Genomic DNA, 26,185 nt, shown 5'->3' with positions numbered 1-26,185 from the left:
AAGTTGATTCATCAGAGGAGTTTAAAGTGATGTTCAGCATGAAATTCCCCTGAAAAATCATGCTAACTACATTATTTGGTCATCTGTCATGTGCCTGGCAAGGATTTCCAGGAAGAGCTGCTTCATCAACTTCCTGGGGATAAAAAAGAGGCTGGCTGGTTTGTACTATGGCGAGTCCTCTTAATTGCCTTTTTTGAAGATGGGTGTCATTTGCTAACATCCACTCTTTAGCCTCTCTTGTCGTCTACATCTTAGCAAAACGCTTTTCCACTATGTCTGGCTAGGAAAAACTGTGCCAGCACAGAAAACATCTCCCATCGTGTTCTAGAAGTTGCACGGATGTCTGCCAAGTGTTTGGCAGGAAGAAAAGAAAAGTTGTCCAAAACAGCTTCCAATCGAATGTTCCTGTGATTGGAAAAGTCAGGAGAGTGCAAAGGTACTGTTTTCTATCAGTTGGCAAGGTGCGCACACAATCCCAGTGTTGTACAGCTTGCTTCTTCACCTTCCCGAAGCTGCCGCTCTCGCCGGCTGCCGGAGCCCAAGAAGCGGCTTCTTCGCGCAAAGACGATTGTGCCGCTCACAGGGCTCTCCTTAGCGCGGCTTCTGCCGAAAGACGCCCGGCAGCGGCTCTTACCTCCGGAGAGCATCCTACCTTCGTCTTTAGCTCCTCTTCTCATCTACACCTCGGCAAAAAGCTTTTCCACTATGTCTGGCTAGTAAAAACTGTGCCAGCACAGAAAACATCTCCCATCGTGTTCTAGAAGTTGCACGGATGTCTGCCAAGTGTTTGGCAGGAAGAAAAGAAAAGTTGTCCAAAACAGCTTCCAATCGAATGTTCCTGTGATTGGAAAAGTCAGGAGAGTGCAAAGGTACTGTTTTCTATCAGTTGGCAAGGTGCGCACACAATCCCAGTGTTGTACAGCTTGCTTCTTCACCTTCCCGAAGCTGCCGCTCTCGCCGGCTGCCGGAGCCCAAGAAGCGGCTTCTTCGCGCAAAGACGATTGTGCCGCTCACAGGGCTCTCCTTAGCGCGGCTTCTGCCGAAAGACGCCCGGCAGCGGCTCTTACCTCCGGAGAGCATCCTACCTTCGTCTTTCGCGTCTTTTCTAGTCTACATCTTAGCAAAACGCTTTTCCACTATGTCTGGCTAGGAAAAACCGTGCCAGCACAGAAAACATCTCCCATCGTTTTCTAGAAGTTGCACGGATGTCTGCCAAGTGTTTGGGAGGAAGAAAAGAAAAGTTGTCCAAAACAGCTTCCAATCGAATGTTCATGTGATTGGAAAAGTCAGGAGTGCAAAGGTACTGTTTTCTATCAGTTGGCAAGGTGCGCACACAATCCCAGTGTTGTACAGCTTGCTTCTTCACCTTCCCGAAGCTGCCACTCTCAGGAGGTAAGAGCCGCTGCCGGGCGTCTTTCGGCAGAAGCCGCGCTAAGGAGAGCACTGTGAGCGGCACAATCGTCTTTGCGCGAAGAAGCCGCTTCTTCGGCTCCGGCAGCCGGCGAGAGCGGCAGCTTCGGGAAGGTGAAGAAGCACGCTGTACAACACTGGGATTGTGTGCGCACCTTGCCAACTGATAGAAAACAGTACCTTTGCACTCTCCTGACTTTTCCAATCACAGGAACATTTGTTTGGAAGCGTTTTGGACAACTTTTCTTTTCTTCCTGCCAAACACTTGGCAGACATCCGTGCAACTTCTAGAACACGATGGGAGATGTTTTCTGTGCTGGCACAGTTTTTCCTAGCCAGACATAGTGGAAAAGCGTTTTGCTAAGATGTAGACTACAAAAGACGCGAAAGACGAAGGTAGGATGCTCTCCGGAGGTAAGAGCCGCTGCCGGGCGTCTTTCGGCAGAAGCCGCGCTAAGGAGAGCCCTGTGAGCGGCACAACCGTCTTTGCGCGAAGAAGCCGCTTCTTGGGCTCCAGCAGCCGGCGAGAGCGGCAGCTTCGGGAAGGTGAAGAAGCAAGCTGTACAACACTGGGATTGTGTGCGCACCTTGCCAACTGATAGAAAACAGTACCTTTGCACTCTCCTGACTTTTCCAATCACAGGAACATTCGATTGGAAGCTGTTTTGGACAACTTTTCTTTTCTTCCTGCCAAACACTTGGCAGACATCCGTGCAACTTCTAGAACACGATGGGAGATGTTTTCTGTGCTGGCACAGTTTTTCCTAGCCAGACATAGTGGAAAAGCGTTTTGCTAAGATGTAGACTACAAAAGACGCGAAAGACGAAGGTAGGATGCTCTCCGGAGGTAAGAGCCGCTGCCGGGCGTCTTTCGGCAGAAGCCGCGCTAAGGAGAGCCCTGTGAGCGGCACAATCGTCTTTGCGCGAAGAAGCCGCTTCTTCGGCTCCGGCAGCCGGCGAGAGCGGCAGCTTCGGGAAGGTGAAGAAGCAAGCTGTACAACACTGGGATTGTGTGCGCACCTTGCCAACTGATAGAAAACAGTACCTTTGCACTCTCCTGACTTTTCCAATCACAGGAACATTCGATTGGAAGCTGTTTTGGACAACTTTTCTTTTCTTCCTGCCAAACACTTGGCAGACATCCGTGCAACTTCTAGAACACGATGGGAGATGTTTTCTGTGCTGGCACAGTTTTTCCTAGCCAGACATAGTGGAAAAGCTTTTTGCCGAGGTGTAGATGAGAAGAGGAGCTAAAGACGAAGGTAGGATGCTCTCCGGAGGTAAGAGCCGCTGCCGGGCGTCTTTCGGCAGAAGCCGCGCTAAGGAGAGCACTGTGAGCGGCACAATCGTCTTTGCGCGAAGAAGCCGCTTCTTGGGCTCCGGCAGCCGGCGAGAGTGGCAGCTTCGGGAAGGTGAAGAAGCAAGCTGTACAACACTGGGATTGTGTGCGCACCTTGCCAACTGATAGAAAACAGTACCTTTGCACTCTCCTGACTTTTCCAATCACAGGAACATTCGATTGGAAGCTGTTTTGGACAACTTTTCTTTTCTTCCTGCCAAACACTTGGCAGACATCCGTGCAACTTCTAGAACACGATGGGAGATGTTTTCTGTGCTGGCACAGTTTTTCCTAGCCAGACATAGTGGAAAAGCGTTTTGCTAAGATGTAGACTACAAAAGACGCGAAAGACGAAGGTAGGATGCTCTCCGGAGGTAAGAGCCGCTGCCGGGCGTCTTTCGGCAGAAGCCGCGCTAAGGAGAGCCCTGTGAGCGGCACAATCGTCTTTGCGCGAAGAAGCCGCTTCTTCGGCTCCGGCAGCCGGCGAGAGCGGCAGCTTCGGGAAGGTGAAGAAGCAAGCTGTACAACACTGGGATTGTGTGCGCACCTTGCCAACTGATAGAAAACAGTACCTTTGCACTCTCCTGACTTTTCCAATCACAGGAACATTCGATTGGAAGCTGTTTTGGACAACTTTTCTTTTCTTCCTGCCAAACACTTGGCAGACATCCGTGCAACTTCTAGAACACGATGGGAGATGTTTTCTGTGCTGGCACAGTTTTTCCTAGCCAGACATAGTGGAAAAGCTTTTTGCCGAGGTGTAGATGAGAAGAGGAGCTAAAGACGAAGGTAGGATGCTCTCCGGAGGTAAGAGCCGCTGCCGGGCGTCTTTCGGCAGAAGCCGCGCTAAGGAGAGCACTGTGAGCGGCACAATCGTCTTTGCGCGAAGAAGCCGCTTCTTGGGCTCCGGCAGCCGGCGAGAGCGGCAGCTTCGGGAAGGTGAAGAAGCAAGCTGTACAACACTGGGATTGTGTGCGCACCTTGCCAACTGATAGAAAACAGTACCTTTGCACTCTCCTGACTTTTCCAATCACAGGAACATTCGATTGGAAGCTGTTTTGGACAACTTTTCTTTTCTTCCTGCCAAACACTTGGCAGACATCCGTGCTACATCTAGAACACGATGGGAGATGTTTTCTGTACTGGCACAGTTTTTCCTAGCCAGACATAGTGGAAAAGCTTTTTGCCGAGGTGTAGATGAGAAGAGGAGCTAAAGACGAAGGTAGGATGCTCTCCGGAGGTAAGAGCCGCTGCCGGGCGTCTTTCGGCAGAAGCCGCGCTAAGGAGAGCCCTGTGAGAGGCACAATCGTCTTTGCGCGAAGAAGCCGCTTCTTGGGCTCCGGCAGCCGGCGAGAGCGGCAGCTTCGGGAAGGTGAAGAAGCAAGCTGTACAACACTGGGATTGTGTGCGCACCTTGCCAACTGATAGAAAACAGTACCTTTGCACTCTCCTGACTTTTCCAATCACAGGAACATTCGATTGGAAGCTGTTTTGGACAACTTTTCTTTTCTTCCTGCCAAACACTTGGCAGACATCCGTGCAACGTCTAGAACACGATGGGAGATGTTTTCTGTGCTGGCACAGTTTTTCCTAGCCAGACATAGTGGAAAAGCTTTTTGCCGAGGTGTAGATGAGAAGAGGAGCTAAAGACGAAGGTAGGATGCTCTCCGGAGGTAAGAGCCGCTGCCGGGCGTCTTTCGGCAGAAGCCGCGCTAAGGAGAGCACTGTGAGCGGCACAATCGTCTTTGCGCGAAGAAGCCGCTTCTTGGGCTCCGGCAGCAGGCGAGAGCGGCAGCTTCGGGAAGGTGAAGAAGCAAGCTGTACAACACTGGGATTGTGTGCGCACCTTGCCAACTGATAGAAAACAGTACTTTGCACTCTCCTGACTTTTCCAATCACAGGAACATTCGATTGGAAGCTGTTTTGGACAACTTTTCTTTTCTTCCTGCCAAACACTTGGCAGACATCCGTGCAACTTCTAGAACACGATGGGAGATGTTTTCTGTGCTGGCACAGTTTTTCCTAGCCAGACATAGTGGAAAAGCGTTTTGCTAAGATGTAGACTACAAAAGACGCGAAAGACGAAGGTAGGATGCTCTCCGGAGGTAAGAGCCGCTGCCGGGCGTCTTTCGGCAGAAGCCGCGCTAAGGAGAGCCCTGTGAGCGGCACAACCGTCTTTGCGCGAAGAAGCCGCTTCTTGGGCTCCAGCAGCCGGCGAGAGCGGCAGCTTCGGGAAGGTGAAGAAGCAAGCTGTACAACACTGGGATTGTGTGCGCACCTTGCCAACTGATAGAAAACAGTACCTTTGCACTCTCCTGACTTTTCCAATCACAGGAACATTCGATTGGAAGCTGTTTTGGACAACTTTTCTTTTCTTCCTGCCAAACACTTGGCAGACATCCGTGCAACTTCTAGAACACGATGGGAGATGTTTTCTGTGCTGGCACAGTTTTTCCTAGCCAGACATAGTGGAAAAGCGTTTTGCTAAGATGTAGACTACAAAAGACGCGAAAGACGAAGGTAGGATGCTCTCCGGAGGTAAGAGCCGCTGCCGGGCGTCTTTCGGCAGAAGCCGCGCTAAGGAGAGCCCTGTGAGCGGCACAATCGTCTTTGCGCGAAGAAGCCGCTTCTTCGGCTCCGGCAGCCGGCGAGAGCGGCAGCTTCGGGAAGGTGAAGAAGCAAGCTGTACAACACTGGGATTGTGTGCGCACCTTGCCAACTGATAGAAAACAGTACCTTTGCACTCTCCTGACTTTTCCAATCACAGGAACATTCGATTGGAAGCTGTTTTGGACAACTTTTCTTTTCTTCCTGCCAAACACTTGGCAGACATCCGTGCAACTTCTAGAACACGATGGGAGATGTTTTCTGTGCTGGCACAGTTTTTCCTAGCCAGACATAGTGGAAAAGCTTTTTGCCGAGGTGTAGATGAGAAGAGGAGCTAAAGACGAAGGTAGGATGCTCTCCGGAGGTAAGAGCCGCTGCCGGGCGTCTTTCGGCAGAAGCCGCGCTAAGGAGAGCACTGTGAGCGGCACAATCGTCTTTGCGCGAAGAAGCCGCTTCTTGGGCTCCGGCAGCCGGCGAGAGCGGCAGCTTCGGGAAGGTGAAGAAGCAAGCTGTACAACACTGGGATTGTGTGCGCACCTTGCCAACTGATAGAAAACAGTACCTTTGCACTCTCCTGACTTTTCCAATCACAGGAACATTCGATTGGAAGCTGTTTTGGACAACTTTTCTTTTCTTCCTGCCAAACACTTGGCAGACATCCGTGCTACATCTAGAACACGATGGGAGATGTTTTCTGTACTGGCACAGTTTTTCCTAGCCAGACATAGTGGAAAAGCTTTTTGCCGAGGTGTAGATGAGAAGAGGAGCTAAAGACGAAGGTAGGATGCTCTCCGGAGGTAAGAGCCGCTGCCGGGCGTCTTTCGGCAGAAGCCGCGCTAAGGAGAGCCCTGTGAGAGGCACAATCGTCTTTGCGCGAAGAAGCCGCTTCTTGGGCTCCGGCAGCCGGCGAGAGCGGCAGCTTCGGGAAGGTGAAGAAGCAAGCTGTACAACACTGGGATTGTGTGCGCACCTTGCCAACTGATAGAAAACAGTACCTTTGCACTCTCCTGACTTTTCCAATCACAGGAACATTCGATTGGAAGCTGTTTTGGACAACTTTTCTTTTCTTCCTGCCAAACACTTGGCAGACATCCGTGCAACGTCTAGAACACGATGGGAGATGTTTTCTGTGCTGGCACAGTTTTTCCTAGCCAGACATAGTGGAAAAGCTTTTTGCCGAGGTGTAGATGAGAAGAGGAGCTAAAGACGAAGGTAGGATGCTCTCCGGAGGTAAGAGCCGCTGCCGGGCGTCTTTCGGCAGAAGCCGCGCTAAGGAGAGCACTGTGAGCGGCACAACCGTCTTTGCGCGAAGAAGCCGCTTCTTGGGCTCCGGCAGCAGGCGAGAGCGGCAGCTTCGGGAAGGTGAAGAAGCAAGCTGTACAACACTGGGATTGTGTGCGCACCTTGCCAACTGATAGAAAACAGTACTTTGCACTCTCCTGACTTTTCCAATCACAGGAACATTCGATTGGAAGCTGTTTTGGACAACTTTTCTTTTCTTCCTGCCAAACACTTGGCAGACATCCGTGCAACTTCTAGAACACGATGGGAGATGTTTTCTGTGCTGGCACAGTTTTTCCTAGCCAGACATAGTGGAAAAGCGTTTTGCTAAGATGTAGACGACAAGAGAGGCTAAAGAGTGGATGTTAGCAAATGACACCCATCTTCAAAAAAGGCAATTAAGAGGACTCGCCATAGTACAAACCAGCCAGCCTCTTTTTTATCCCCAGGAAGTTGATGAAGCAGCTCTTCCTGGAAATCCTTGCCAGGCACATGACAGATGACCAAATAATGTAGTTAGCATGATTTTTCAGGGGAATTTCATGCTGAACATCACTTTAAACTCCTCTGATGAATCAACTTGACTGGTAGATGAAGGGAATATTTTCTGCCTGGGCTTCAGGGAGGTTTTTGACATACCTCTACATGGCATCACACATACATATGGAAGCAATAGTGCAAAGGGGAGGGAATCAGTGTCTTTTCAGTGATGCTGAGGGAAAAGACAAGAGGCAGTGGGCACACACTGAAATACAGGAGATTGCCTTTGAACATCAGTAAATGTTTCTTTACTGTCAGGGTGACTGAACCACGGCACAGACTGCCCAGAAAGATTGTGGAGCCTGGATCTTTGAAGACATTAAAAGTACACCCAGATAGAATCCTGGGCAAGAGGCTCTAGGTATCCTGGTTTAGGCAGGGGGGTTGGGCCTGGTTAGCCCCACCAACCCCTTCCACTCTCTTTCATTCTGTGCTAGTGAATTCTCTTCAAGATGCATTTCAAAGCACTGGCATGACAAAGTTCTGTGCAGACAGAGATCCAAATGGACATGGCATCTAAGTTCCTTAAGCAGTGTTCAAGAAGAATGTAAAACTCTGGCACAAGTGTCTCTTCCCTAACTGAATCCCTTTCATGGGAAAATTCCCAGCTCTAGAAAGATCTTCTGATACGCATGCTTAAGACTGACACTGGCTGAGCAAATTTCTCCCTATGTATATCTAAGACCAGTTAGGATCTTCACCCAAAGTGCTGTCAACATAGTCACAGAATGCCTATTGTTAAGAAGTGACAGCTTCCATCAGAATGGCAGCTATTGGTCCACAAAATGGATTAATGGATGGGAATTATCTACGTGGGTTAAAAACAAAAATAAAGAGTTGGTCTTTATTTATCAATTTCATGGCAATATTGATAAGGGAAGAAAAAGATCTAAGTCCTTGACTTTCTGGACTCGAGGAAAGATTTTAAAAATTCCTTGTAAAAATGTATGATCACAATCAGACTATTGAAACCATTTTAGTTGGGAACAAAGTTCCAAAATTGTCTAGATAGTGGCAAAGAAGCCAAGAAAATAGGAAAGAAACAAAAAGAGAGCAAAAGAGTCAGCTTCAGTGTACAAGCTCGTTCTAGAAGTAGTCTGCTGGGAAAAGGAACCCCCAGCTAAATTTCCAATGTATTCCTGCGCTTGATTCAGTAACTGGTCAATGTAAAAACCAGTCCTTTTGTACAACTTCTTCCAGCAACAAAAACTCCAACAGGTTGACACTACCATCATGCCTGTTCCAGACATATTTAAAAGAGAAATGATGATTTTCTTGAAAACCTACTTACATAAAAGTTGCAAGATGGTGGAGGGATTCCCACATCCTCCTTCCTCCATCTGGCTTGAAAGTATATTTGATAAAATATGCAACAAAGCACATGATTTATAAGGGAGAGTCAAATGGATGATTTGGGAATCGATCTCTTGTTGATAGTAAACTTCATATCCACTCGGTGTGACCTTTTTAAAACAAAATGTGGAGCTGAGGCATGAATCTGCCACAACAATTGTAAAGCAAACATACACACTCCCCTTCATATGCCCCCCCCTCCACACACACCTAGGCACACACAGAGATCAGCATAGCAGATCATGAACACCTTGGAAAAGACTCAAATGCTAAATGCCTCTCTTGATGGGCAAAAGAGCTGGTGCAGTAATTCAAATGCCTGGTACAAAAATTCTGTTTAATATTTAGCTCCTATTTAAAACACAGCTTTTCATTTCATTCTATTTACAGAATATTTTCATTTCATTTGTTTCTTTAAAATTACTTAGTTCTCACCTGTTGTATGTCTAGGAATATTTTCTTCCAAAAATAGAAAAAAATAGATGATATCTTTTCAGCAGAAAACATTGGTTGATACAATTTTAAACCATCATGATATGGAAGAATTCTTCTGTCCCTCTCGAAGGTGGAAGAAGCATTTGGATCACAGATCATCTACAATGAAATACTTGACATGTTTAAGATGCTTTCAATCAATTTTGATTGTCAATTGCTTATTTGTTGTAAACAGTAATTTTTCAGTGAAGGGAAAGTGTGTGTGGTATATCTACATGATATGTTCAAAGGCAGTTCCTACTAATGGCCAGGCTGAATTCCAGTAAATAATGTCCCGAATGATATTTTGCCGCCTTCTTTGGCACTTCATGAAATCTTACCCCGATGAAGTGCTGAAACACAGAGATTTTCTCTTAGAGAGTGTCTCATGTTGTAACCTATCCCATGGATTTTATGCTGTAATTCTTATCTCTTTTAAAATTTACTATCTTCTGTACAGTTTTCATGAAACTTTCTGTTACAGTAGTGAATAGCACAGATAAATGTCATTTTGTACAACTTTGAATTTACCCCAAGAGCTGAGAGAAAACTTGATCCTATACTTCAATCCGAGTTTCTTCTATAGTCCAACTTTGTTTCTCTACCATCAAGCTTCTCCTTTGTTGCTGCTCCAAGCCCCGTCCAGGGTGACCTTGAATACTTTCAGGGATGGGACACCCACAACTTCTCTGGGCAACCTGTTCCAGTGTTCCAGCACTCCCACAGTAAAAAAGGCCTTCCTTTCATCTAATATGTGTAGGAAATCATAAATCTAGGCATAGAAGCTTGGAGTGCAAATTTGAAATTCTTTGGATTTGAAGCACATTTTATATGAATACTGACTTACAGATGACTAAAAGATGTTGATGGGCATTTGAGCTGACAAGTTTTGAAAAAGTGCACGGAAATTAAAATTGAAACCACTAAAATTAAAAACTCCTTGCCATTTTCTTTTTCCTCTCCTATTCAAAATTGCATATGTCAGATATCAGTGCTTCATGCAAACCTCTCAGATGCTCTCAGAGAAAAAGCTTTTCTTTCAGACTAAGTTGCGGTTGACGTAGAACACTAGCAGGAGTGAAAGATTTTCTGGGCATCGGGGCAGCCCGTTCTCCTTGGATTTGTGTGCAGAATGCATTTTATCCAAACTGGAAAATAGATCCCAGCTCTGTTCTATTCATCATCCTTACTTCATCAGGCCAGAAGATTCTGTGAAAAGTAGCCTGTGGACCTTGAAGACAGCGCATGTGAACCAGATGAGAGGTGATAGAGAAGTTGAGGGAGAGAAGAAAGAGCATGAGGCTGAAACCAGAAAGTATTTCTCCACGTGATCATGGAAGATTGCAGGAGCCACTTGGTACTATCAAACCAGCCCAACTTGGCACTTGTGCCACCTTGGGTCTGGGAGCCATGTTGCATATCGTGCATTTTAAGGAGCCAGCTGGCCACACCCAGCCATATGCCCCCAAACACAAACCAAGGCCCTTTTCTCTGGCAAACAAAACTCAGCTGCCCTGCTTCTGGATGGCAGATTGCAGGAACCACTTGGTACTATCAAACCAGCCCAACTTGGCACTGGTGCCACCATGGGTCTGGTCACCATCCTGCCTATTGTAGCTTTTCAGGAGCCAGCCGGTCACTCTCAGCCATAGGCCCCCAAACACAAACCTCGGCCCGTTTCCCTGGCAAACAAAAGTAAGCTGCCCCGCTTCTGGATGGCAGATTGCAGGAGCTACTTAGTACTATCAAATCAGCCCGACTTGGCACAGGTGCCACCTTGGATCTGGGAACCATCCTGTGTATCGTGGATTTTCAGGGGCCAGCCGGCCACTCTCAGCCATATGCCCCCAAAAACAAACCACGGACCTTTTCTCTGGCAAACAAAAATCAGCTGCCCCACTTCTGGATGGCAGATTGCAGGAGCCACTTGGGACTATCACACCAGCACAACATGGCACTGCTGCCACCTTGGATCTGGGAACAATCCTGCGTATCGTACATATTCAGGAACCAGCCGAACACTCCCAGCCACAGGCCCCCAAACACAAACAACGGCCCTTTTCTCTGGCAAACAAAACTCAACTGCCCCTCTTCTGGATGGCAAATTGCAGGACGCACTTGGTACTACAAAAAGAGCCCGACTTGGCAGTGGTGCCACCTTGGCTCTGGGAACCATCCTGTGTATCGAGCATTTTAAGCAGCCAGCCGGCAATTCCCAGCCGTATGCCCCAAAAAGAAACCATGGACCTTTTCTCTGGCAAAAAAAACTCAGCTGTCCCGCTTCTGGATGGCAGATTGCAGGAGTTACTTTGAACCATACAACCAGCCTTACTTGGCACTGGTGCCACCTTGGATCTGGGAACCATCCTGCCTATCGTTGATTTTCAGGGGCCAGCCGGCCACTCTCAGCCATAGGCCCCCAAACACAAACCACAGCCCTTTTCTCTAGCAAACAAAATTCAACTGCCCCGCTTCTGGATGGCAAATTGCAGGAGCCACTGGGTACTACAAAAACAGCCTGACTTGGCACTGGTGCCACCTTGCGTCTGGTTACCATGCGGCGTATCGTGCATTTTAAGGAGCCAGGTGGCCACTCCCAGCCATATGCCCCCAAACACAACCCACGGCCCTTTTCTCTGGCAAACAAAACTCAGCTGCCCCGCTTCTGGATGGCAGATTGCAGGAGACACTTGGTACTATCAAACCAGCCCGACTTGGCACTGGTGCCACCTTGGGTCTGGGAACCATCCTGCGTATTGTGGATTGTCAGGAGACAGCCGACCACTCTCGGCCACAGAGCCCAATCAAAAACAAAGGTCCGTTTCCCTGGCAAAAAAAACTCAGCTGCCCCGCTTCTGGATGGGAGATTGCAGGAGGCACTTGACACTGTCAAACGAGCCCCACTTGGCACTGGTGCCACCTTGGGTCTGGGAACCATGCTGCGTATCGTGGATTTTCAGGAGCCAGCCGGCCACTGCCAGCCACAGGCCCCCAAACACAAACCACAGCCTTTTTCTCTGGCAAACAAAACTCAGCTGCCCCGCTTCTGGATGGCAGATTGCAGGAGCCACTTGGTACTATCAAACCAGCCCGACTTGGCACTGGTGCCACCTTGGGTCTGGGAACCATCCTGCCTATCGTGGATTTTAAGGAGCCAGCCGGCTACTCCCAGCCACAGGCCCCCAACAAAAACCACGGCCCTTTTTTCTCGCAAACAAAACTTAGCTGCCTCACTTCTGGATGGCAGATTGCAGGAGCCACTTGGTGTAATCAAACCAGCCCGACTTGGCACTGGTGCCACCTTGGGTCTGGGAACCATCCTGCGTATCGTGGATTCTAAGGAGCCAGCCGGCCACTCCCAGCCACAGGCCCCCAAACAAAATCAACGGCGCTGTTCCCTGGAAAACAAAACACGCCTGCCAACTTTTTGATGGAGTTTGCAGGAGCCACTTGGTACGATCAAACCAGCCCGACTTGGCACTGGTGCCACTTTGGGTCTGGGAAACATCCTGCGTATCGTGGATTCTTAGGAGCCAGCCGGCCCCACCTAGCCACAGGCCCCCAAACAAAAACCTAGGCCTATTTCTCTGGCAAACAAAAGTAAGCTGCCCTGCTTCTGGATGGCAGATTGCAGGAGACACTTGGTACTATCAAACCAGCCTAACTTGGCACTGGTGCCACCTTGGGTCTGGGAACCATCCTGCGTATCGTGGATTCTAAGGAGCCAGCTGGCCACTCCCAGCCACAGGCCCCCAAACACAAACAACGGCGCTTTTCCCTGGAAAACAAAACTCGCCTGCCAACTTTTTGATGGCAGATTGCAGGAGCCACTTGGTACTATCAAATCAGCCCAACTTGGCACTGGTGCCACCATGGGTCTGGTCACCATCCTGCCTATCGTAGCTTTTCAGGAGCCAGCCGGTCACTCCCAGCCATAGGCCCCCAGACAAAAACCTCGGCCCGTTTCCCTGGCAAACAAAAGTAAGCTGCCCCGCTTCTGGATGGCAGATTGCAGGACGCACTTGGTACTATCAAACCAGCCCAACTTGGAAATGGTGCCACCTTGGGTCTGGGAACCATCCTGCGTATCGTGGATTCTAAGGAGCCAGCGGGCCACTCCCAGCCACAGGCCCCCAAATACAAACAACGGCGCTTTTCCCTGGAAAACAAAACTCGCCTGCCAAATTTTTGATGGCAGATTGCAGGAGCCACTTGGTACTATCAAATCAGCCCAACTTGGCACTGGTGCCACCATGGATCTGGTCACCATCCTGCCTATCGTAGCTGTTCAGGTGCCAGCCGGTCACTCCCAGCCATAGGAACCAAGACACAAACCTCGGCCCGTTTCCCTGGCAAACAAAAGTAAGCTGCCCCGCTTCTGGATGGCAGATTGCAGGAGCCACTTTGCACCATCAAACTGGCCCGACTTGTCACTGGTGCCACCTCAGGTCTGGGAACCCTCCTGCGTATCGTGGATTCCAATTAGCAAGACGGCCACTCCCAGCCACAGGCCCCCAAACACAAACAACGGCGCTTTTCCCTGGAAAACAAAACTCGCCTGCCAACTTTTTGATGGCAGATTGCAGGAGCCACTTGGTACTATCAAACCAGCCCAACTTGGCACTGCTGACACCATGGGTCTGGTCACCTTCCTGCCTATCGTAGCTTTTCAGGAGCCAGCCGGTCACTCCCAGCCATAGGCCCCCAGACACAAACCTCGGCCCGTTTCCCTGGCAAACAAAAGTAAGCTGCCCCGCTTCTGGATGGCAGATTTCAGGATCCACTTGTTATTATCAAACCAGCCCGACTTGGTACTGGTGCCACCTCTGGTCTGGGAACCATCCTGCGTATCGTGGATTCTAAGGAGCCAGCCGGCCACTCCCAGCCACAGGCCCCCAAAAAAAAACATCGGCGCTTTTCCCTGGAAAACAAAAGTCGCCTGCCAACATTTTGATGGCAGATTGCAGGAACCACTTGGTACTATCAAACCAGCCCAACTTGGCACTGGTGCCACCTTGGGTCTGGGAACCATCCGGCGTATCGTGTGTTTAAAGGAGCCAGCCGGCCACTCCAGCCACAGGCCCGCAGACACAAACAACGGCGCTTTTCCCTGGAAAACAAAGCTTGCCTGCTGACTTTTGATGGCAGATTGCAGGAGCCACTTTGTACTTTGAAATCAGCCGAACATGGCTCTGGTGCCACCATGGGTCTGGTCACCATCCTGCCTATCGTAGCTTTTCAGGAGCCAGCCGGTCACTCCCAGCCATAGGCCCCCAGACACAAAGCTCGGCCCGTTTCCCTGGCAAACAAAAGTAAGCCACCCCGCTTCTGCATGGCTGATTGCAGGAGCCACTTTGCAGCATCCAACTAGCCCGACTTGGCACTGGTGCCACGTCAGGTCTGGGAACCATCCTGCGTATCGTGGATTCCAATTATAAAGCCGGCCACTCCCAGCCACAGGCCCCCAAACACAAACAACGGCGCTTTCCCCTGGAAATCAAAACTCGCCTGCCAAATTTTTGATGGCAGATTGCAGGAGCCACTTGGTACTATCAAACCAGCCCAACTTGGCACTGGTGCCACCATGGGTCTGGTCACCATCCTGCCTATCGTAGCTTTTCAGGACCTAGACGGTCACTCGCAGCCATAGGCCCCCAGACACAAAGCTCGGCCCGTTTCCCTGGCAAACGAGTAAGCTGCCCCGCTTCTGGATGGCAGATTGCAGGAACCACTTGGTACTATCAAACCAGCCCAACTTGGCACTGGTGCCACCTCAGGTCTGGGAACCATCCTGCCTATCGTGGATTCTAAGGAGCCATCCGGCCACTCCCACCCACAGGCACCCAAACACAAACAACGGCGCTTTTCCCTGGAAAACAAAACTCGCCTGCCAACTTTTTGATGGCGGATTGCAGGAGCCACTTGGTACTATCAAACCAGTCCAACTTGGCACTGGTGCCACCATGGATATGGTCACCATCCTGCCTATCGTAGCTTTTCAGGACCTAGCAGGTCACTCCCAGCAATAGGCCCCCAGACACAAAGATCTGCCCGTTTCCCTGGCAAACAAAAGTAAGCTGTCCCGCTTCTGGATGGCAGATTGCAGGATCCACTAGGTATTATCAAACCTGCCCGACTTGGCACTGGTGCCACCTCTGGTCTGGGAACCATGCTGCGTATCGTGGATTCTAATTAGCCAGCCGGCCACTCCCACCCACAGGCGCCCAAACACAAACAACGGCGCTTTCCCCTGGAAAACAAAACTCGCCTGCCAACTTTTTGATGGCAGATTGCAGGAGCCACTTGGTACTATCAAACCAGCCCAACTTGGCACTGGTGCCACCATGGGTCTGGTCACCATCCTGCCTATCGTAGCTTTTCAGGAGCCAGCCTGTCACTCCAAGCCATAGGCCCCCAGACAAAAACCTCGGCCCGTTTCCCTGGCAAACAAAAGTAAGCTGCCCCGCTTCTGGATGGAAGATTGCAGGAGCCACTTGGTACTATAAAACCAGCCCTACTTGGCACTGGTGCCACCTCTGGTCTGGGAACCATGCTGCGTATCGTGGATTCTAAGGAGCCAGCCGGCCACTCCCAGCCACAGGCCCCCAAACACAAACAACGGCGCTTTTCCCTGGAAAACAAAACTCGCCTGCCAACTTTTTGATGGCAGATTGCAGGAGCCACTTGGTACTATCAAACCAGCCCAACTTGGCACTGGTGCCACCTTGGGTCTGGTCACCATCCTGCCTATCGTAGCTTTTCAGGAGCCAGCCGGTCACTCCCAGCCATAGGCCCCCAGACACAAACCTCGGCCCGTTTCCCTGGCAAACAAAAGTAAGCTGCCCCGCTTCTGGATGGCAGATTGCAGGAATAACTTGGTACTATGAAACCAGCCCAACTTGGCACTGGTGCCACCTTGGGTCTGGGAACCATCCTGCGTATCGTGGATTCTAAGGAGCCAGCCGGTCACTCCCAGCCACAGGCCCCCAAACACAAACAACGGCGCTTTTCCCTGGAAAACAAAACTGGCCTGCCAATATTTTGATGGCAGATTGCAGGAGCCACTTGGTACTATCAAATCAGCCCAACATGCCACTGGTGCCACCATGGGTCTGGTCACCATCCTGCCTATCGTAGCTTTTCAGGAGCCAGCCGGTCCCTCCCTGCCATAGGCCCCCAGAGAAAAACCTCGGCCCGTTTCCCTGGCAAACAAAAGTAAGCTGCCCCGCTTCTGGATTGCAGATTGCAGGAGCCACTTTGCACCATCAAACTAGCCCGACTTGGCACTGGTGCCACCTCTGGTCTGGGAACCATCCTGCGTATCGTGGAGACTAAGGAACCAGACGGCCACTCCAGCCACAGGCCCCCAGACACAAACAACGGCGCTTTTCCCTGGAAAACAAAACTCGCCTGCCAACTTTTTGATGGCAGATTGCAGGAGCCACTTGGTACTATCAAACCAGCCCAACTTGGCACTGGTGCCACCATGGGTCTGGTCACCATCCTGCCTATCGTAGCTTTTCAGGAGCCAGCCGGTCACTCGCAGCCATAGGCCCCCAGACACAAAGTTCGGCCCGTTTCCCTGGCAAACAAAAGTAAGCTACCCCGCTTCTGGATGGCAGATTGCAGGAGCCACTTTGCACCATCCAACTAGCCCGACTTGGCACTGGTGCCACCTCAGGTCTGGGAATGAGCCTGGGTATGGTGGATTCTAAGGAGCCAGCCGGCCACTCCCAGCCACAGGCCCCCAAACACAAACAACGGCGCTTTCCCCTGGAAAACAAAACTCGCCTGCCAACTTTTTGATGGCAGATTGCAGGAGCCACTTGGTACTATCCAACCAGCCCGACTTGGCACTGGTGCCACCATGGGTCTGGTCACCATCCTGCCTATCGTAGCTTTTCAGGAGCCAGCCGGTCACTCCCAGCCATAGGCCCCCAGACACAAACCTCGGCCCGTTTCCCTGGCCAACAAATGTAAGCTGCCCCGCTTCTGGATGGCAGATTGCAGGAACCACTTGGTACTATCAAACCAGCCCAACTTGGCACTGGTGCCACCTTTGGTCTGGGAACCATGCTGAGTATCGTGGATTCTAAGGAGCCAGCAGGCCACTCCCAGCCACAGGCCCCCAAACACAAACAACGGCGCTTTTCCCTGGAAAACAAAACTCGCCTGCCAAGTTTTTGATGGCAGATTGCAGGAGCCACTTGGTACTATCAAACCAGCCCAACTTGGCACTGGTGCCGTCATGGGTCTGGTCACCATCCTGCCTATCGTAGCTTTTCACGAGCCAGCCGGTCACTTCCAGGCTTAGGCCCCCAGACACAATCCTCGGACCGTTTCCCTGGCAAACAAAAGTAAGCTGCCCCGCTTCTGGATGGCAGATTGCAGGAACCACTTGGTACTATCAAACCAGCCCAACTTGGCACTGGTGCCACCATGGGTCTGGGAACCATCCTGTGTATCGTGGATTCTAATTAGCCATCCGTCCACTCCAGGCGAGAGGGCCCCAGGCACAAACAACGGCGCTTTTCCCTGGATAACAAACTCGCCTGCCAACTTTTTGATGGCAGATTGCAGGAGCCACTTGGTACTATCAAACCAGCCCAACTTGGCACTGGTGCCACCATGGGTCTGGTCACCATCCTGCCTATCGTAGCTTTTCAGGAGCCAGCCGGTCACTCCCAGCCATATGCCCCGAGACACAAACCTCGGCCCGTTTCCCTGGCAAACAAAAGTAAGCTACCCCACTTCTGGATGGCAGATTGCAGGACGCACTTGGTACTATCAAACCAGCCCAACTTGGCACTGGTGCCACGTCAAGTCTAGGAACCATCCTGCGTATCGTGGATTCTAAGGAGCCAGCCGGCCACTCCCAGCCATAGGCCCCCAAACAAAAACAACGGCGCTTTTCCCTGGTAAAGAAAACTTGCCTGCCAACTTTTTGATGGCAGATTGCAGGAGCCACTTGGTACTATCCAACCAGCCCAACTTGGCACTGGTGCCACCATGGGTCTGGTCACCATCCTGCCTATCGTAGCTTTTCAGGAGCCAGCCGGTCACTCCCAGCCATAGGCCCCCAGACACAAACCTCGGCCCGTTTCCCTGGCAAACAAAAGTAAGCTGCCCCGATTCTGGATGGCAGATTGCAGGAGCCACTTGGTACTATCAAACCAGCCCGACTTGGCACTGGTGCCACCTCTGGTCTGGGAACCATCCTGCGTATCGTGGATTCTAAGGAGCCAGCCGACCACTCCCAGCCACAGGCCGCCAAACACAAACAACGGCGCTTTTCCCTGGAAAACAAAACTCGCCTGCCAACTTTTTGATGGCAGATTGCAGGAGCCACTTGCTACTATCAAACCAGCCCAACTTGGCACTGGTGCCGCCATGGGTCTGGTCACCATCCTGCCTATCGTAGCTTTTCACGAGCCAGCCGGTCACTCCCAGCCATAGGCCCCCAGACAAAAACCTCGGCCCGTTTCCCTGGCAAACAAAAGTAAGCTGCCCCGCTTCTGGATGGCAGATTGTAGGACGCACTTGTTACTATCTAACCCGCCCGACTTGGCACTGGTGCCACCACTGGTCTGGGAACCATCCTGCGTATCGTGGATTCTAAAGAGCCAGCCGGCCACTCCCAGCCACAGGCCCCCAAACACAAACAACGGCGCTTTTCCCTGGAAAACAAAACTCGCCTGCCAACTTTTTGATGGCAGATTGCAGGAGCCACTTGGTACTATCAAACCAGCCCAACTTGGCACTGCTGCCACCATGGGTCTGGTCACCATCCTGCCTATCGTAGCTTTTCAGGAGCCAGCCGGTCACTCCCAGCCATAGGCCCCCAGACAAAACCTCGGCCCGTTTCCCTGGCAAACAAAAGTAAGCTGCCCCGCTTCTGGATGGCAGATTGCAGGATCCACTTGGTACTATCAAACCAGCCCGACTTGGCACTGGTGCCACCTCTGGTCTGGGAACCATCCTGCGTATCGTGGATTTTATGGAGCCAGCCGGTCAGTCCCAGCCATAGGCCCCCAAACACAAACAACGATCCGTTTCCCTGGCAAACAAAAGTAAGCTGCCCCGCTTCTGGATGGCAGATTGCAGGAACCACTTGGTAGTATCAAACCAGCCCAACTTGGCACTGGTGGCACCTCTTGTCTGGGAACCATGCTGCGTATCGTGGTTTCTAAGGAGCCAGCCGGCCACTCCCAACCATAGACCCCCAGACACAAACCTCGGCCCGTTTCCCTGGAAAACAAAAGTAAGCTACCCCGATTCTGGATGGCAGATTGCAGGAGCCACTTGGTACTATCAAATCAGCCCAACTTGGCACTGGTGCCACCATGGGTCTGGTAAACATCCTGCCTATCGTAGCTTTTCAGGAGCCAGCCGGCCACTCTCAGCCATATGCCCCCAAAAACAAACCACGGCCCTTTTCTCTGGCAAACAAAACTCAACTGCCCCTCTTCTGGATGGCAAATTTTAGGACGCACTTTGTACTACGAAAACCGCCCGACGTGGCACTGGTGCCACCTTGTGTCAGGGAACCATCCTGCATATCGAGCTTTTTAAGGAGCCAGCCGGCCACACCCAGCCATAAACCCCCAAAAACAAACCACGGACCATTTCTCTTGGAAACAAAAATCCGCTGCCCCGCGTCTGTATGGCAGATTGCAGGAGCCACTTTGCACCATCAAACCAGCCCGACTTGGCACTGGTGCCACCTTGGGTCTGGGAACAATCCTGCATATCGTGGATTCTAAGGAGCCAGCCGGCCACTCCCAGCCACAGGCCCCCAAACACAAACAACGGCGCTTTTCCCTGGAAAACAAAATTCGCCTGCCAAATTTTGATGGCAGATTGCAGGAGCCACTTGGTACTATCAAATCATCCCAACTTGGCACTGGTGCCACTCTGGGTCTGGGAACCATCCTGCCTATTGTAGCATTTCAGGAGCCAGCCGGTCACTCCCAGCCATAGGCCCCCAGACACAAACCTCGGACCGTTTCCCTGGCAAACAAAATTAAGCTGCCCTGATTCTGGATGGCAGATTGCAGGAGCCACTTGGTTGTGTCAAACCAGCCCGACTTGGCACTGGTGCCACCTTGGGTCTGGGAACCATCCTGCGTATCGTGGATTCTAAGCAGCCACCCGGCCACTCTGAGCCACAGGCCCCCAAACAAAGACTACGGCGCTTTTCCCTGGAAAACAAAACTCGCCTGCCAACTTTTTGATGGCAGATTGCAGGAGCCACTTGGTACTATCAAACCAGCCCAACATTGGCACTGGTGCCACCACTGGTCTGGGAACCATCCTGCCTATCGTAGCTTTTCAGGAGCCAGCCGGTCACTCCCAGCCATAGACCCCCAGACACAAACCTCGGCCCGTTTCCCTGGCAAACAAAAGTAAGCTGCCCCGCTTTTGGATGGCAGATTGCAGGAGCCACGTTGCACCATCAAACCAGCCCCACTTGGCACTGGTGCCACCTTGGGTCTGGGAACAAGTTGGGCTGGTTTGATAGTACCAAGTGGCTCCTGCAATCTGCCATCCAGAAGCGGGACAGCTTACTTTTGTTTCCCAGGGAAACGGGCCGAGGTATTTGTCTGGGGGCCTATGGCTGGGAGTGACCGGCTGACTACTGAAAAGCTACGATAGGCAGGATGGTTACCAGACTCATGGTGCCACCAGTGCCAAGTCGGGCTGGTTTGATAATACTAAATAGCTCCTGCAATCTGCCATCCAGACGCGGGGCAGCGGATTTTTGTTTGCTGGAGGAAAGTTCCGTGGTTTTTTTTTTGGGGGTATATGACTGGACGTGGCCGGCTGGCTCCATAAAAAGCTCTAAACACAGGATTGTTCCCTGACCCAAGGTGGCATCAGTGCCAAGTCGGGCTGTTTTCGTAGTACGAAGTGCGTCCTGCAATTTGCCATCCAGAAGCAGGGCAGCCTACTTTTGTTTGCCAGGGAAACGTGCCGAGGTATTTGTCTGGGGGCCTATGGCTGGGAGTGAGCGGCTGGCTCCTGAAAAGCTACGATAGGCAGGATGGTGACCAGACCCATGGTGGCACCAGTGCCAAGTTGGGCTGGTTTGATAGTACCAAGTGGCTCCTGCAATCTGCCATCAAGAAGTTGGCAGGCGAGTTTTGTTTTCCAGGGAAAAGCGCCGTTGTTTTTGTTTAGAGGCCTGTGGCTGGGAGTGGCCGCCTGTCCTCGTAGAATCTACGTTACGCAGCATGGTTCCCAGACCAGAGGTGGCACCAGGGCCAAGTCGGGCTGGTTTGTAAGTACCAACTGCATCCTGCAATCTGCCATCCAAAAGCGGGGCAGCTTACTTTTGTTTGCCAGGGAAACGGGCCGAGGTTTGTGTCCGTGGGCCTATGGCAGGGAGTGACCGGCTGGCTTCTGAAAAGCTACGATAGGCAGGATGTTTACCAGACCCATGGTGGCACCAGTGCCAAGTTGGGCTGATTTGATATTACCAAGTGGCTCCTGCAATCTGCCATCCAGAATCGGGGTAACTTACTTTTGTTTTCCAGGGAAACGGGCCGAGGTTTGTGTCTGGGGGTCTATGGCTGGGAGTGACCGGCTGGCTCCTGAAAAGCTACGATAGGCAGGATGGTTCCCAGACCAGAGGTGGCACCAGTGCCAAGTTGGGTGGTTTGATAGTACCAAGTGGCTCCTGCAATCTGCCATCAAAAATTTGGCAGGCGAGTTTTGTTTTCCAGGGAAAAGCGCCGTTGTTTGTGTTTGTGGGCTTTGGGTGGGAGTGGCCAGCTTGCTAATTGGAATCCACGATACGCAGGATGTTTCCCAGACTTGAGGTGGCACCAGTGACAAGTCGGGCCAGTTTGATGGTGCAAAGTGGCTCCTGCAATCTGCCATCCAGAAGCGGGGTAGCTTACTTTTCTTTGCCAGGGAAAAGGGCCGAGGTTTTTCTCTGGGGGCCTATGGCTGGGAGTGACCATGTGGCTCCTGAAAAGCTACGATAGGCAGGATGGTGACCAGACCCAAGGTGGCAGCAGTGCCAAGTTGGGCTGATTTGATAGTACCAAGTGGCTCCTGCAATCTGCCATCAAAATGTTGGCAGGCGAGTTTTGTTTTCCAGGGAAAAGCGCTGTTGTTTGTGTTTGGGGGCCTGTGGCTGGGAGTGACCGGCTGGCTCCTTAGAATCCACGATACGCAGGATGGTTCCCAGACCAGAGGTGGCACCAGTGCCAAGTCGGGCTGGTTTTATAGTACCAAGTGGTTCGTGCAATATGCCATCCAGAAGCGGGGCAGCTTAATTTTGTTTGCCAGGGAAACGGGCCGAGATTTGTGTCTGGGGGCCTATGGCTTGGAGTGACCTGCTAGGTACTGAAAAGCTACGATAGGCAGGATGGTGACCACATCCATGGTGGCACCAGTGCCAAGTTGGGCTGGTTTGATAGTACCAAGTGGCTCCTGCAATCCGCCATCAAAAAGTTGGCAGGCGAGTTTTGTTTTCCAGGGAAAAGCGCCGTTGTTTGTGTTTGAGGGCCTGTGGCAGGGAGTGGCCGGCTGGCTCCTTAGAATCCACGATACGCAGGATGGTTCCCAGACCCAAGGTGGCACCAGTGCCAAGTTGGGCTGGTTTGATACTCCCAAGTGCGTCCTGCAATCTGCCATCCAGAAGCGGGGTAGCTTACTTTTTTTTGCCAGGGAAACGGGCCGAGCTTTTTGTCTCGGGGTATATGGCTGGGGGTGACCGGCTGGCTCCTGAAAAGCTACGATAGGCAGGATGGTGACCAGACCCATGGTGGCACCAGTGCCAAGTTGGGCTCGTTTGATAGTACCAAGTGGCTCCTGCAATCTGCCATCAAAAATTTGGCAGGTGAGTTTTGTTTTCCAGGGAAAAGCGCCGTTGTTTGTGTTTGGGGGCCTGTGGCTGGGAGTGGCCGGCTGGCTGCTTAGAATCCACGATACGCAGGATGGTTCCCTGACCAGAGGTGACACCAGTGACAAGTCGGGCTGGTTTGATACTACCAAGTGCGTCCTGCAATCTGCCATCCAGAAGCGGGGTAGCTTACTTTTGTTTGCCAGGGAAACGGGCCGAGGTTTGTGTCTGGGGGCCTATGGCTGGGAGTGACCGGCTGGCTCCTGAAAAGCTACGATAGGCAGGATGGTGACCAGACCCATGGTGGCACCAGTGCCAAGTTGGGCTGGTTTGATAGTACCAAGTGGCTCCTGCAATCTGCCCTCAAAATTTGGCAGACGAGTTTTGTTTTCCAGGGAAAAGCGCCGTTGTTTGTGTTTGGGTGCCTGTGGCAGGGAGTGGCCGGCTGGCTCCTTAGAATCCACGATACGCAGGATGGTTCCCAGACCTGACGTGGCACCAGTGCCAAGTCGGGCTGGTTTTATAGTACCAAGTGGTTCCTGCAATCTGCCATCCAGAAGCGGGGCAGCTTACTTTTGTTTGCCAGGGAAACGGGCCGAGCTTTGTGTCTGGGCGCCTATGGCTGGGAGTGACCTGCTAGGTCCTGAAAAGCTACGATAGGCAGGATGGTGACCATATCCATGGTGGCACCAGTGCCAAGTTGGGCTGGTTTGATAGTACCAAGTGGCTCCTGCAATCCGCCATCAAAAAGTTGGCAGGCGAGTTTTGTTTTCCAGGGAAAAGCGCCGTTGTTTGTGTTTGGGTGCCTGTGGCTGGGAGTGGCCGGCTGGCTGCTTAGAATCCACGATACGCAGGATGGTTCCCAGACGTGAGGTGGCACCAGTGCCAAGTTGGGCTGGTTTGATACTACCAAGTGCGTCCTGCAATCTGCCATCCAGAAGCGGGGTAGCTTACTTTTTTTTGCCAGGGAAACGGGCCGAGGTTTTTGTCTCGGGGCCTGTGGCTGGGGGTGACCGGCTGGCTCCTGAAAAGCTACGATAGGCAGGATGGTGACCAGACCCATGGTGGCACCAGTGCCAAGTTGGGCTGATTTGATAGTACCAAGTGGCTCCTGCAATCTGCCATCAAAAATTTGGCAGGCGAGTTTTGTTTTCCAGGGAAAAGCGCCCTTGTTTGTGTTTGGGGGCCTGTGGATGGGAGTGGCCGGCTGGCTAATTAGAATCAACGATACGCAGGATGGTTCCCAGACCAGAGGTGGCACCAGTGACAAGTCGGTCTGGTTTGATACTACCAAGTGCGTCCTGCAATCTGCCATCCAGAAGCGGGGCAGCTTACTTTTGTTTGCCAGGGAAACGGGCCGAGGTTTGTGTCTGGGGGCCTATGGCTGGGAGTGACCGGCAGGCTCCTGAAAATCTACGATAGGCAGGATGGTGACCAGACCCATGGTGGCACCAGTGCCAAGTTGGGCTGGTTTGATAGTACCAAGTGGCTCCTGTAATCTGCCATCAAAAAGTTGGCAGGCGAGTTTTGTTTTCCAGGGAAAAGCGCCGTTGTTTTTGTTTGGGGGCCTGTGGCTGGGAGTGGCCGGCTGGCTCCTTAGAATCCACGATACGCAGGATGGTTCCCAGACCAGACGTTGCACCAGTGCCAAGTCGGGCTAGTTTGATGGTGCAAAGTGACTCCTGCAATCTGCCATCCAGAAGCGGGGTAGCTTAATTTTGTTTGCCAGGGAAACGGGCCGAGCTTTGTGTCTGGGGGCCTATGGCTGGGAGTGACCGGCTGGCTCCTGAAAAGCTATGATAGGCAGGATGGTGACCAGACCCAAGGTGGCACCAGTGCCAAGTTGGGCTGATTTGATAGTACCAAGTGGCTCCTGCAATCTGCCATCAAAAAGTTGGCAGGCGAGTTTTGTTTTCCAGGGAAAAGCGCCGTTGTTTGTGTTTTGGGGCCTGTGGCTGGGAGTGGCCGGCTGGCTCCTTAGAATCCACGATACGCAGCATGGTTCCCAGACCAGAGGTGGCACCAGTGCCAAGTTGGGCTGGTTTGATAGTACCAAGTGCGTCCTGCAATCTGCCATCCAGAAGCGGGGCAGCTTACTTTTGTTTTCCAGGGAAACGGGCCGAGGTTTGTGTCTCAGGGCCTATGGCTGGGAGTGACCGGTTGGCTCCTGAAAAGCTACGATAGGCATTATGGTGACCAGACCCATGGTGGCACCAGTGCCAAGTTGGGCTGGTTTGATAGTACCAAGTGACTCCTGCAATCTGCCATCAAAAAGTTGGCAGGCGAGTTTGTTATCCAGGGAAAAGCGCCGTTGTTTTTGTTTGGGGGCCTGTGGCTGGGAGTGGCCGGCTGGCTCCTTAGAATCCACGATACGGAGGATGGTTCCCAGACCAGAGGTGGCACCAGTGCCAAGTTTTGCTGGTTTGATGGTGCAAAGTGGCTCCTGCAATCTGCCATCCACATGCAGGATAACTTAGTTTTGTTTGCCAGGGAAACGGGCCGAGGTTTGTGTCTGGGGGCCTATGGCTGGGAGTGACCGGCTGGCTCCTGAAAAGCTACGATAGGCAGGATGGTGACCAGACCCATGGTGGCACCAGTGCCAAGTTGGGCTGGTTTGATAGTACCAAGTGGCTCCTGCAATCTGCCATCAAAAAGCTTGCAGGCGAGTTTTGTTTTCCAGGGAAAAGCGCCGTTGTTTGTATTTGGGGGCCTGTGGCTGGGAGTGGCCGCCTGGCGCCTTAGAATCTACGTTACGCAGCATGGTTCCCAGACCCAAAGTGGCACCAGTGTCAAGTTGGGCTGGTTTGATAGTACCAAGTGGCTCCTGCAATCTGCCATCCAGAAGCGGGGTAGCTTACTTTTGTTTGCCAGGGAAACGGGCAGAGCTTTCTGTCTGGGGGCCTATGGTTGGGAGTAACCGGCTGGCTCCTGAAAAGCTACGATAGGCAGGATGGTTCCCAGATCCAAGATGGCACCAGTGCCAAGTCGGGGTGGTTTGATGGTGCAAAGTGGCTCCTGCAATCTGCCATCCTGACGCGGGGCAGCGGATTTTTGTTTCCAAGAGAAATGGTCCGTGGTTTCTTTTTGGGGGTATATGGCTGGACGTGGCCTGCTGGCTCCTTAAAAAGCTACGATAGGCAGGATGGTTCCCTGACCCAAGGTGGCACCAGTGCCAAGTCGGGCGGTTTTCGTAGTACAAAGTGCGTCCTAAAATTTGCCATCCAGAAGAGGGGCAGTTGAGTTTTGTTTACCAGAGAAAAGGGCCGTGGTTTGTTTTTGGGGGCATATGGCTGATAGTGGCCGTCTGGCCCCTGAAAATCCACGATGGG

This window comes from Melospiza melodia, chromosome 1 (assembly GCF_035770615.1).
Source record: "Melospiza melodia melodia isolate bMelMel2 chromosome 1, bMelMel2.pri, whole genome shotgun sequence".
NCBI classification, from domain to species: domain Eukaryota; kingdom Metazoa; phylum Chordata; class Aves; order Passeriformes; family Passerellidae; genus Melospiza; species Melospiza melodia.
This window is presented reverse-complemented; position numbering follows the sequence as displayed.